The following is a 12921-nucleotide window of genomic DNA, read 5'->3' as shown; positions in this document are numbered from 1 at the left end:
GACCCTTTCTCTTTCTCTTCTCCCTCAGGGACCCATATAATGTGAGTATTAGTGCTCTTGATGTTGTCCCAGAGGTCTCAAATTATCCTCATTTCTTTTTATGTATTTTAAATACATGCACTTCAACTGGTACTGGCATAATTCTTAACAGAGTTCAACAGTTGCAAAGAATACACCATGAAACAATGTTGAATATTTATTACAAGTTGTTAAAAAATAGCATTTTGATTCCAGAGTCTACAGGCTGTACTCTTCACCATAGGAAGCCACTAGCCACATGTACTTTTTTTTCTTTAGATTTATTTATTCATTTTATTTTTTGGCTGTGGTAGGTCTTCTTTACTGCATGCTGATTTTCTCCAGTTGCGGCAAGGGGTGAGGGGGTGTGTGGCATGTGGGATCGTCCCACATCAGGGATGGAATCCGTGTCTCTTGCATTGCAAGGCAGATTCCTAACCACTGGACCACCAGGAAAACCCACCACATGTACTTACTGAGCACTTGAAACATAGCTAGTACAAACTGAAATGTGCTTTTAGTGTAAAATTCACAAGATGAACAAGAGAATGTAAATTATCTGTGATTGTATATTAATAACAAAATTTTATGTTGATTATGCAAATGACAATATTTTGGATATACTGTTATATAAAATATTAAAATTAATTTCACTGCTTTTTTTCACTTTAACATGAAAACATTTCACATTACATACATGGTTCATATCATGTTTCTTTTGGACAGTGTGGATTTACAGTGTAAATTAGTGCCGTTTGCTCTCATTAACCAGGATCAGGCCCATTGATTTCACACACTGCTGAGTGCTAACCTTGGATAGGAGTGAACAGTTTTTGCTTTGACTGTTCTGCTCAGTGCATTCAGGAATTCTCAGTCAGCAGCTCAGAACCTCAATTATAATGGTGACCTATGCTACTTAACTCCAAGGAAATCTGGAAGACTCTACAAGTCTGTAGATAACACATATATACATATATTCCCAAAGATCCCAGAGATTTCTTCAGAATAAAAGAAGTTAAGACTTCCAGTATAATGTCTGTATCAGAGATCAGGAGTACCATTGGTTACTAGGTAGGTAAAAGATGCTTCAAGACTTAACCAAATGAGCTTAACAAGATGAGACCTCTAAGACAGTGTTTAAAAAGAAAGTCAGCAGGAAACTGACTTGGCTTACGTTTGGTGGCTTTGGCATTGAGCTGTATTGTAGGCAAAGTCATCTTGGAACACTTAACCTTATTTCCCTTTGTGGCATCCTTTCCCTTCTAGCTCTTCTCCCTGTGTGGAAATCACACTGCCTTTCTCCTCCTTGTCTCTTTTATCTGCCAATCCCTACGGAAAGGAAAATAATCTTTTAGTGGAATGTTAGTGGAAAGCTGATGGAAGCATGGGCCAACAGATGCCGCTTTCATTTATATTGCTCCTGATAAATTATAACTTGGTTATTTTTTGGACTCTATTTTTATTAGATTAGCTGTAAGTGTACAGCATATTGAGAGGAAGGCACAGAGATTTCCCATTTATACCCTGCTGCCATATTTGGTTGTTTTTTTTTAAAAGCCCTTACCACAGAAATTTATTTTTCTTTTAACACCAACTTTTCAAATTTTCCCAAAGCATTGCTTTAAATGAAAGTTTATATTACTAATTTCTTTAATCGATTGGCTGTTCCATAAAACAGTTTCGTTAGCAATTATGCTTCATTGAGGCCTTTAAAGTTATTTTTTCCTCTCTCCATCCTAATAGTAATCGACAGATCAACTTTAACATACCACCTTACAGCTGAAGGTGGGAGGAACGGCACCTTCTGGAGGTGAAGGGGGTTAGAAACCCAGCTTCTGGAAGGCGTCCGGTGATCTTCAGATTATTTCTCCAATAACAATTGTCATAGGACGAATGAATGGAGTGCTTTGTTACAGATGTAATTACTATGTTCCTCCATCCTCCCGCTTCCTAAACAATACCTGAAAATGGGGAAGCTGTGGGGTTAATTAAAGACATAACATACATAGTGGAGAAAAAAGCTATTTTATGACATTTTGAGATGACTACGTCATCTCAAACGTAAAGGAGCAAAGTAGTCAACACCAATTTTATTTACTTAACACAACATTCGTACTGAATTTCACTGTTTTGAAAAATTTCCAACTTTTATCCATAAAGCTAGAAATATATAACAATTTGTGTGGTTTTCGGGAAAAGTCAAGAAAGCCTTAAGAGGCCGAGAAAGCATTGACAGTTGCGGGTCTTGCAGCGGCGGCGTGCCCGTGTGGCTGCGTGCGCGCGCGACGAGCTGGGCGGGGCGGAGCGGCGGCGGGGACGCGCTCCGGGCGGGGCGGGGCGCAAGGGAGACGGGCGGGCCGGCGGGCGCGCGCGCGCGCGTGGGGCCGTCCGGTCGGTAGGGGGCGCTGCGCACCAACGCGGCGCTCTGCCTGCCCCCGGGTGCTGTCCGCGGCGGTTCGATTGGAGCAGCCGCCGAAGAGCGCTTGGCGCCATTTTGAAGCGGAGAGGAGGAGGAACGGCCGGGCTGGCTGCGGAAGGGGAGGGGGGGAGGAGGCGATTGGATGCGGCGGCGGCGGCGGCGGATCCCGGAGAGCGGCGGAGTGAGAGGAGTAGCGAGTCGGGCACCCGGAGGTAGGAAACAATTCAGTTAACGGGGAGAGAAAACCTCTCTGTTCTCCGGTCGCCGCGCTCCATTTTTTTCAGCGCCCGCCGCCGCGGCTGTGTCTTGGCGGGGCTCAAAGCGGCGCCCGCCTGGCAGCCGCGACTCGCCTCTCGGCATCGGGGGCTGCAGCCGCCGGCTGCGCGGCGGCGGCGGCGGCGGCGCCGGGAGGAGCGGGGCGCGGGCCGGGGGCGTGGGCCGGGGCTGCCCGGTGGGGGTGGGGAGGGCCCCGGGGCGGGCGCGCTCCCTCCACGCCGCGGGCTCCAGCCGCCGCCGACTGGAAATTAAACTTGCCGCCCTGGCCGGGCCGGGGCGCCCGCGGCGGCGAGGGCGGCGGGGCGGTGACCTTGCGCGCGGCCGGGGGTCCGCGCCGGCAGCCCGCGCCCCGCCGCCTCCCCTCCCCTCCCCCCCGCGCCCGGCCGGCCGGCCGGCGGGCGGGCGGCTGTTTCCCGGGCGGCAGGCGGGCGGCGCGGCGCTCCTGTTGAATCCTCCTCGGGCGGGCGGGTTTTCCATCCCCCCCTTCCGGGAGAGGGGCGGGGAGCGCGGGTCCCGGCTGGACCCCGAGCGCTGTGCCGGCCTCGGCGCCCTCTACCCCGCCGCTGGGTCCCCCGCGCCGCGCAGCTCCTCTGCTCCGGGCGGCGACCGTGGGCCGACCGAGTGACATTTTCGTACAGTTACTTGCCGGCGTCTGGAGGTATAAAGCGCGCTTGCCGCGCCTCCCGCAGCTGGTGCAGGGGGCACCCGAGGACCCGGTTTGAGAAGGAGTCCCACCCGGGGGTGGGTTTCCTTTAGGAAGCCTCCGAGTCGGAACGACCCGTGCCAGCCGTGTGCGGCTGTAGGAGTTGACGTTCGTGCGGTCTCTTGTCTGGGTGACAACCTGAAAAGTTTCTGATCGGGAGGATTTGGTGTGTGGTTCTCTAGCTGTTGGCTGCCTTTTGGTATATGCGTTAAAGCTGCGCTCAGCAGCGGTCCAGTTATTCGAGGCAAATGAATCTGAATCCTGAATCCCGGCACCTCCTCGTCTTCAGAGTTACCTCTTCCTGCGTTCCATTTGTGGCCGGTGTAAACTCGGGGTAGGGTTTGGAAGAGCAGGTCCCTAACCAGTTAACACACGTTTTAGGCATCTTAGCCAACCCCAAAAGGGAACCCTTTATCTCATTTTGGAGAACGTGCCTTGAATGCTCTTATCACACTTCTGTTATGGAATGATGGATGGGCAGTTCTGTCCTGAACCACCCTATAAACCCTGCTTAGTAAACCATTTCGGAAACGTTGGATGTAGCCTTCAATTTAGAAGGTGGGTCTGCGGTCTTGAGTGAGTTGGGGTCTTCTGCTGTCTTCCTAATAACCTTTAACAATTCAAGTGTGTTTATATATGAGACGAGCTGTAAATAAATCATAATTATTTAAAATTTGAATGGCAGTGTAATCATGTTCTCGACACATGTAAGTGAAGTTTCAAGATAGAGCATTTTCCGTACTCACGTATGAGTGAGTGAAGTCGCTCAGACGTGTCCGACTCTTTGCGACCCCATGGACTCTAGGAGCCTCTGCCCATGGGATTTTCCAGGCAAGAGTACTGGAAAAAGAAAATCCTTCTCCAGAGGATCCTACTCACATATGTAGTAGTCAAATAAAATGGTTAAAAACATAAAAATGGTATTAAGTGAAAAAAAGGGGGCTAGAAAGGACACTTACTTTAGGCTGTCCGTATGTCAGAGATGTTAGCAGTTTTAGGGACAATAAAATGTATGCAGGTCAGTTTGTGGAACAATTAATTTGGTATTGTCTGGTGATAGCAGAAAACTTAGTTAAAATTTATAGTGATTTATAGATGAAAGTTTCAACATGGTACTTTCTATGTTGAGGAAGATTTATTCTGACAAACTTAACTAAAAAATATCCCCTTAAAATAGAGCATTATTGTTTCAAAATAAATTTACAAATGTATGTGAAAGAGTGCACTTTAGACATTCTTTGATTACTGGAGTAGTTTTTTTTTGGGGGGGGGCCTTTTCTGATCATTAAAAAAACTATCCTCAGGGTTTTACTTACACAAGTATTTTAAATGACAAGTTAGTGTTTGCAGATTCTTTATCACTTGAGCCACCAGGGAAGCCCTAGTGTTTGTATTGCCTTTTATTTTTTCGTAAATAACTTTTGTGCCCTTTCTTTTTTGTTGTTGTTGCCCTTTCGTATTTTCTCCTTTTTTGTTGAGGTTGATTCTGTTTGTATTAACTTTATTTTTTACAGCAGCTGTCACTTTCATTCTTGTCTGGTTATGCCTTTTTTTCCTCCCCCCAAGAATTAGAGGTAATGTGATGTTGATAGTGATTCCTATTGTCGTGGAATGTTTTTTTACTAAGGTTATTTGACAAGCAATTCTACTGAATTGGCTGTTGATTAAAAGTTTAAATTTTTAATTTATTTTAAAATTATTTTTCATCTCTGTTACAGAGAGTTACATTTTGAGGACCAGGCTTTGTCAATAATTTGTTAAGCCTAAAATAAAGTGATCCTCTGTAATAGTTAGGGCTTGCTCCGGTGAAGAGGGCAAAACTTTGTGCAGAGGGGAATATTTTGGGAGATTGTGTTCTTTCTGCTGCTTTTTCTTGAAAATTAGGATTGTCCTCTGTCTTTCTCAGTGCTACTTTTTTTTTTTTTTTAATCATGGGTGCCTAGAACTAACAGGAGAGCTCACGGTGGTTTAACTTGGATGACAAGTACTGTGTGTAATTTGTATTAAAAAAGAATAAATTTGTATTTTCTTTGTTAGTGTTAGCAAGCTATAAGGAAACTTAGATGATCTCCAGTCATCATATGCATGAGAAATTAAGTTCAGATTGTATTTCGATGGATTTATCCAACGTCACAGATTCTTGTGATGGAATTGAGACAGCCCTTAGATCTCTTGAAGGCTTAGAAGCATCCACATGGTCTGTATTGTGTTATTCAGGACTTAAGCAATATGTACAGTTATTGCCAGATAGTGTATTATTCTCTGTTCCCTTCTCCCCTTTTCATTCATTCAACCAAGAAATAAAGTTTGGAGGTTAACCATCTGTTTGAGAGTCTGGTTTTAATAATTTGTATCCAGGATTCAGTCCACTTAAAGTGTCTCAGAAGATAATCTCTTGCATGTCTGTGTCTTCTGAAGTTGCTTGATTTTCTCATTGTGTTACAATGCTTGACAAATAAATGCCTTACAAAATGCCTTTTGTAAAGCATTTATTTATTCTTAAACTTGTAAGCCGGAGTAATTTGGAACTTAGTGTTGAACTTTATTTGGTTGTAAGATGTATGTATACATGAGTGTGTATTTTTTCACTTTTAAACTCAATTTGCTACACAAATCATTTGTCACTTCCGATTACAGATAGGTGTTTGGACAAAATTGTATTTGGTTTGAGTATTCCTGTTTGGGAGTGTTAAAAAGTCGAAAAATACTTAGTCCAAAAATAAACCCAGTAATTTTTTTGAGAGTGTATTTACTTCTTAAGCTTATTTAAGAAGCTGCCAAATTGTTCAAAATTCTGTCTCCTTGGAGTGTAGAGGTCAGCTCTTCCTCACACTACACTGTCATGAACCATCTGCTTATAATAATTTTCCCCAATAGTTGAAAAAGGTTTTATAACCCTTTCTTACTAATTAGTTCAAATTAAGGATAAGTTTGCTTTAATTGTTTCAGTTGGTAGGGGTGATCATACTCAGTGAGAAAAACATAAAGATTAAGCTCAGATTAGTTAAATCTAGTTTAAAAAATAAATCTTATAGCCATTACTCTGAGATATTTAAAAATATACATTATAGTTACAGTGCCCTAACTATAAGTGGCTCAGCGGTGAAGAATCCTGCCAATGCAGGAGATGTGAGTTTGACCCCTGGGTGGGAAAGATCCCTGGGAGGAGGTAATGGCAACCCATTCCAGTATTGCCTGGAAAATCTGATGGACAGAGGATCATGGCAGGCTGTAGAACATAGGGTTGCAAAAAGTTGGACATGACTGAGCACATCAATAGTAAGCAATATTAGAATACTTGGTTTAGCAGTGTAAAGTTTACAAGTTAGCTAAGAGGAGTGGAGGAAAGACTGATAAGCAGGAAGCTGATACGAGGCATTGTTAAAGGCCCATGATCTAGAAGTACTCCACTGACTTGCCTCTCTTTCACAGAGGGTGCTCTGACCTGATTCGGTTTAATGAACAAATATTAAGCTTCATGTATGCATTGTACCAGAGATGATGCAGCCAATAAGACTGAGACTCTGCTCTGTAGAAGTTTAGGGTGGTGGTTGGCTGCTTGCACCAAGGCCCTGAGAGCTGAGGAGAACCAGAGTAGGACCCCTGTTGTTAAGTGATTCTATGAGGGGCAGGCTCTCCTCCCTCTGCAGGGGCAGCTGAAGTTGCTCTTCTTTATGTGGGAGGGCGAAGGAGGGGACATTATAACCACAAGCATTGTCTCTCTCTGGGAGGGAATGGTTCAGTTCAGTCGCTCAGTTGTGTCCGACTCTTTGCGACCCCATGAATCGCAGCACGCCAGGCCTCCCTGTCCATCACCAACTCCCGGAGTTCACGCAGACCCACGTCCATCGAGTCATTGATGCCATCCAGCCATCTCATCCTCTGTCATCCCCTTCTCCTCCTGCCCCCAATCCCTCCCAGCATCAGAGTCTTTTCCAGTGAGTCAACTCTTCGCACGAGGTGGCCAAAGTACTGGAGTTTCAGCTTCAGCATCATTCCTTCCAAAGAAATCCCAAAAGTTCCCTGGGAAGGGTGGGGATTCTTTTTCTCTTTCATCTCTCAGATTGTTGTAGAGAGGTAAGTGAAGAGATTTTTTTTAAAAAGTCCCAGATAACTTATCCAAAATGTGTTTTCAAAATACATCCCTAAGTAGTTGAAATTCCATCAGGCAATTTCAGTTAACCTTCAGATATTGGGATGGGAGTTGGGTGTGTGTGTGGAGAGTTGGTAGTGAGAGTAATTGTTAAGGTTGAGAAGGAGAGAAGAGGTACTAAGAATCGTGCATTTTAAGTTAAAAGTTATACATGTATATGATAAAATTCTTATGGTACAGAAAAGTAAAGATAAAAGCTACTGTACAGCTTCCCCCAAAAGGTAATCCATTGTTAGCAGTTTTCAGAAAGTTTACTTTTCAAAATATTTATACGGAAAAGTATTATACCTTACTTCTTGTTGTGATAAAAAACTATATTGTTTACTTTTTCCTGCTGTTTACTTTTTTTCTGTAGTTAATATCACATAGCTCTTCTCATATTGGCACATATAGATCAACGTAATTTAAAAATAATTAGAGTATTGGGCTTCCCTGGTGGTTCAGAGGTTAAAGCGTCTGCCTGCAATGAAGGAGACCTGGGTTGGATCCCTGGGTCGGGAAGATCCCCTGGAGAAGGAAATGGCAACCCACTCCAGTATTCTTGCCTGGAGAATCCCACGGACGGAGGAGCCTGGTGGGCTACAGTCCACGGGGTCACAAAGAGTCGGACATGACTGAGTGACTTCACTTGACATCACTATATTCTGACTTTTTTTTGAGTGGTATTTAGGATGTAACTGTTTATACAAACCAACAGTATATGACTATGCCTGTTACATGTTTGCTAACATTGGGCTTTGTTAAGCTTTATATTTTTTGCTGATTTAACTTGAGAGGTTTCTACCTTGTTTTTAAAAGGGCTTCCCTGAGGTGGGTATAGAATCCACCTCCAGTGCAGGAGATGAGACACAGGAGATGTGGGTTAGATCCCTGGGTGGGAAAGACCTCCTGGAATAGGAAATGGCAACCCACTCCAGTATTCTTGCCTAAAAAATCACTAGGACAAAGGAGCCCAGTGGGCTACAGTCCAAAGGGTCGCCAAGAGTTGGACACAACTGAGCAGCTCTGCGTGCCCGAGCCTTGTTTTGGGTTTGCATTTTGCTGATTATGAGAAGGGTGATAAAATTCGTATGCTTATTGGGCAGCGGTTACTTGCAGCACATACTTTAGGTTGAGTAGGTTAATTATCTGGATGCCCCCCTTTCCCCATAAAATGGTTTGAGCGAGATGGAATTTGTCGAGAGGAAGATTTCAGAACCCATGGGGAATAATGCCCTGAATGGAGAGGCTACAGTGTTAGGCTGTGAACGGTAACCAAAGGTTAACATGAGGTTATTGAGAACCCTTAACTTGTTCTTAACAGAACATTATGTAAAGGCAGGAATGGAGATTCGAGAGTCAGGGCGAGTAAGTTTTATATCGGGTCAGCTCTGTCTCCTGGTGTCTGTTCGTTCTGTCTCACCACTCACCCCTCTTGCCCCAGCTGTCATTTCATTTTTTATTTATACTGTCATTGGATTTGTTCCTCTTCCCTGGTGGGGGTGGCAAACCTTGACTTTGATAGTTCAGTACCTCCAGAGATGAGGGACAGTTTTTCTATAAGGGAAACTGATTTTGCTTCAAACAGTCAAAGGGAACAGTTCTCATTTCTAACATTCTTTAGATCTATTTTGTGATCTTCAGTAGTACCTCTTTATGGTTGATAATTCTGCTAGTGTCAGGGCCCTTACGAGCTGAACTGCAGAAACCTGGGATGTTGGCATGAATACCTGAGCTTTGTTCCCATTTAATCCCCACACGCTGTCCCCACCCCAGCTTTACTTTTTTTTTTTTTTAAGGAAAAAATTTTTTCTTAGGCTTGGGAGGCAATTGGTTTAAAAGATTCTTATCTGTTTTTTTAGGAAGAGTCTTTTAAACCAATTGCCTCCCGAGCCTAAGAAAAAACTTATTTCCTTAAAAAAAAAAAAAGTAAAGCTGGGGTGGCAGGCCTAATTCTCCCTAACCGGGGGTTTCCTGAACTAGTTCAGCCCAAACCAGGGTTTCTTGGCAACAGACACATTTAGGACCAGATCATTTTTTGCTGTGGAGGGCTGCCCTACTCATTGTGGGATGTTTAGCAACACCCTTGTCTCTATTCACTAGATACCAGTAGCACCACTCTCCCCCTCCTTCCAGACCCTCCAGTTGGGACAACCAGAATGTCTCCAGGCATTGCCAAAGGTCCTGAGGGGAGAGGCCAGGGAAGGAAAGGGTGTTCAAAATCTGTTACCCCCTACCCCTCCTCACCCTCCCTGAATGTGACATGTAGAGATGATGTTGATTACCTTGATCTTTTCACGATGCATACATATATCAAAAGATCAAGCCATATACCTTCACTGTCTGCATTTTTATATGTCAAAGATGTCTCAGTAAAGTTTAAAAAAATGTTCTTTTCTATTTTCAGTTATTGTATACAGTTATTATCTTAAAGTGGAGCTTCCCTGGTGGCTCAGATGATGAACAATCTGCAGGGCAGAAGACGTGGGTTCCATTCCTGGATCAGGAAGATCCCATGGAGAAGGGAATGGCTTACCCACTCCAGTGTTCTTGTCTGGAGAATTCCATGAGCAGAGGAGCCTGGTGGGCTACAGGGGTCGCAGACTTGAGCACGACTGATCAGATGGATGGCCCTTTTTCATTTGTACCCTTAGTCTAGGCTCTCAAACCAGGGTGATTTTGAACACCTTTCCTTCCCTGGCCTCTCCCCTCAGGACCTTTGGCAATGCCTGGAGACATTCTGGTTGTCCCAGTTGGAGGGTCTGGAAGGAGGGGGAGAGTGGTGCTACTGGTATCTAGTGAATAGAGACAAGGGTGTTGCTAAACATCCCACAATGAGTAGGGCAGCCCTCCACAGCAAAAAATGATCTGGTCCTAAATGTGTCTGTTGCCAAGAAACCCTGGTTTTGGCTGAACTAGTTCAGGAAACCCCCAGTTCGGGAGAATTAGGCCTGCCCACCAGCTTTGATGGTAGCAGTCAAGCAGTAGTAATGCTTCATGTAGTCTTAGGCTCAGAATGGAAAGTTTTGAACTAATAGCTCTTGAGTACTTTTTTCCCCTCCTCTGTCTCTTTGGTCCCTTTCTTTTCAGCTTTTTGCTTCTCATTCTCCTCTACTTTTATGGTGTTAACATAATTAGGTCAGAGCTTTGCAGTTTGGAAGGTCACTAGCATTGAAGACTTGAGCAGAAGTCGGAACATATTTAGCCATTTGATAGGATGCTTGAAGAGTGAAGTCCCTTGCTAAGGAGAGTGAAGAGTGTGGCGGTTAAGCGTATAGACAAGAGTCTAGACTGGTTTTTATCCTGCCTCCATCACTAGTTAGCTGTGTCACTGTGGACAAATTACCTAATCTCACCAAGCCTCAGTTTCTTAATCTGTAAAGTGGAAATAATAGCAATATCTCATTTTTAAAACAGCTTTATTGAGATGTAATTCATATTCCATACAGTTTATCTGATGAAAGTGTGCAGTTTATTTTTTCCTAATATGTTTGTAGGTGCAACCATTGCCATGATTTGCTCTTTGTCCTCTATAAGAGAAACCCTGAATCCATTAGCAGTCAATTCCAGTCACCCCTTATCTCATTAGTTTTAGGTACAAATTAGGCCAAATGCTTACTCTGGTGATTAATATGTAAGTATTTAATTTAAAAACTATTATAGCTTGGGGCAGAGAGACTATTTGTGGCAAGACCACTTGTATCACTTTAGAGAAGGCAAAGATGGATAATTTTTTGTTGAATGGATATTTACATGGAAATTGTTTTCAGATATAAAGATGAAAGATATTCCTTCATTTAAAAGATCTTTATTCAAGTAGGAAGAAAGAGACATATTTAAAAATACTAGTTATACCAGTTATAATTTTAAGATAATTATAAAATGAGGTAGAATAAGTGGTTTCAGGAAGGTGTAAAAATTATTGAAATTGGAAATTTGATAAAGGGAGATTAATTAGGTTAAGAGTGCAGGAACCATGAAAAACTTCTCTAAAGTAGAGACCCTTCTGGCCAAGTCTTAGTTGATAAAGTGTGGGACTTTGGCTCTGTGAAGACCACCTGAAGAGTGCTGGTTTCTGAAATACTGGTAGTATCCTCAAATTTTTTTTTTTTTTGCTGCCTCATGCTGCTGCCAAATGGTTGCCTCTGGTAGCTACACCTGCATTCTGTTTTAAAAGATAACTTGTTTATTTTTTGCTTAGACTTGAGGTTTGTGGGGTCTTAGTTCCTGGACCAAGGATTGAACCTGGGCCCTCAGCAGTGAAAGGACTGAATCCTAAGCACTGGAATTCCTACCAGTGATTCCCATCCCCACCCTTTTTTGGTATTCCTAATCTGTTCTGAACTTGGCAAATTACCTAAATACAAGAAATAAACAAATGTTTAGCGAGAGCCTGGTGTCTGTGAGAGCAGGATATGATTATGTGGCCGTAAGCTGTCACTTTGAGTTAGTTGCCTTTTTAGTTTTCTTCTCCAGGTTAATTGCATGTATAGAATCAATAGTTCCTGGGTAAATTAGGCTCCTATAAAATGTTTTCTTTTTTTTCTTCCAAGGCTTCCACACCTTTCTTTTCAGTTTCCTGTCCTCTTTTTCTCATGCACCATCAGACACAGCACCTGCAGTGCACGTCCCAGCTGAGCCGCACTGCTCTCTCCTTTAACATCTGGTCAACACGGGATATTTTTGTATTTTGAAAGTTAAATGACTAGATTCGTGTCAAGTCAGTAATCTGGGTGTTATCTTGACCCCTCCATCTCCTTTACTTCTGAAATCAAATTTGAGTTAACAAATCCTGTTGATTCTGATACAGTAGTTTCAAAGTCTTTTTTTTTTTTTAAACACTGTATATGGAATAATACTTCAAAAGTAAAAAAGCAAAAAGAGACTTAACAATAAAAAGTTTCTTACCCATATCCTTCCTCATCTATATATTTCCCAGACTTCTACAATAGTTTACTAATATTATTGATTTCTTATATTCTTCTGAGGGTTTAAAAAAAATACAGCCCTGTACAAATACATTTATCCCACCCCATTCCTTCCCTTACCCCAACACATGTTTTACACTAATGTTGGAAACTTTAACTGCTTTGCCTTTTATTTTCTTCACTTGACAGTGTGCCCTGGAGACCTTCAGTGTTAGTATATAAAGTGCTGGTGTGTGTGCTCTGTCCCTCTCCACAGCTGCAGTGTCCATTTTATTCATGAACTATGATTTAACTAGCCCAGGGATGTGTAGAGTAAGATTGTTCCTAGTTTTTACTGTTATAAAAGTACTGCATGAGCAACCTTGTACACCTATCACTTTGTGCATATGCAGGCCTATCTGTAGATTAAGTTCCTAGAGGTGGGATTGCTGGGTTAAAGAATAAA

The 12921-nt window shown here is 43.0% G+C and overlaps 1 protein-coding gene across 8 annotated transcripts in view; it reads left to right on the top strand.

Moving 5' to 3' along the window:
* Positions 1-2503: 2503 nt before the first annotated feature.
* PDS5B (PDS5 cohesin associated factor B) overlaps positions 2504-12921 on the top strand; it is a 178522-nt gene continuing 168104 nt past the window's right edge. For all 8 annotated transcript variants that reach the window (XR_009595232.1, XM_027973013.3, XM_015098135.4 and 5 more), the window contains exon 1: positions 2504-2649. The gene's annotated coding sequence lies outside the window, so the exon portion shown is untranslated. The remainder of the gene's footprint in view (positions 2650-12921) is intronic.

This window comes from Ovis aries, chromosome 10 (assembly GCF_016772045.2).
Source record: "Ovis aries strain OAR_USU_Benz2616 breed Rambouillet chromosome 10, ARS-UI_Ramb_v3.0, whole genome shotgun sequence".
Taxonomy (NCBI): Eukaryota; Metazoa; Chordata; class Mammalia; order Artiodactyla; family Bovidae; genus Ovis; species Ovis aries.
This window is presented reverse-complemented; position numbering and strand designations above follow the sequence as displayed.